Genomic DNA, 336 nt, shown 5'->3' with positions numbered 1-336 from the left:
ATCATGTGTGGGAATGTGTGAGTGCATGTTTTTTTTTCGACAGTCTGCCTCTATTTTTATAGCACAATGGCTATAATAATGGTGTTTTTTTTCTGTAAGTAAATCACAAGTTTACCTTTTATATATTTTCTCTTTGCTCTTCAATTGTAATTGTCTATACTTTGCTTTTTACTGCTATGTAAATCGCTTTAAATTGCCCTGTTGTATGAAACGTGCTATACAAATAAAGCTGCCTTGCCTTGACTATAATATGCAAATAATCAACTTTGGCACATGCCGCACAGTTGGAATTCACATTTCAGCGTAATGCGAGCTGGAGGTTCAAAAAGGGGGATG

This window comes from Plectropomus leopardus, chromosome 2, assembly GCF_026936395.1.
Source record: "Plectropomus leopardus strain MGB_pleo_1.0 chromosome 2, ASM2693639v1, whole genome shotgun sequence".
NCBI classification, from domain to species: Eukaryota; Metazoa; Chordata; class Actinopteri; order Perciformes; family Serranidae; genus Plectropomus; species Plectropomus leopardus.
The sequence above is the reverse complement of the archived record's forward strand: the minus strand, read 5'-3'. Positions refer to the sequence as shown.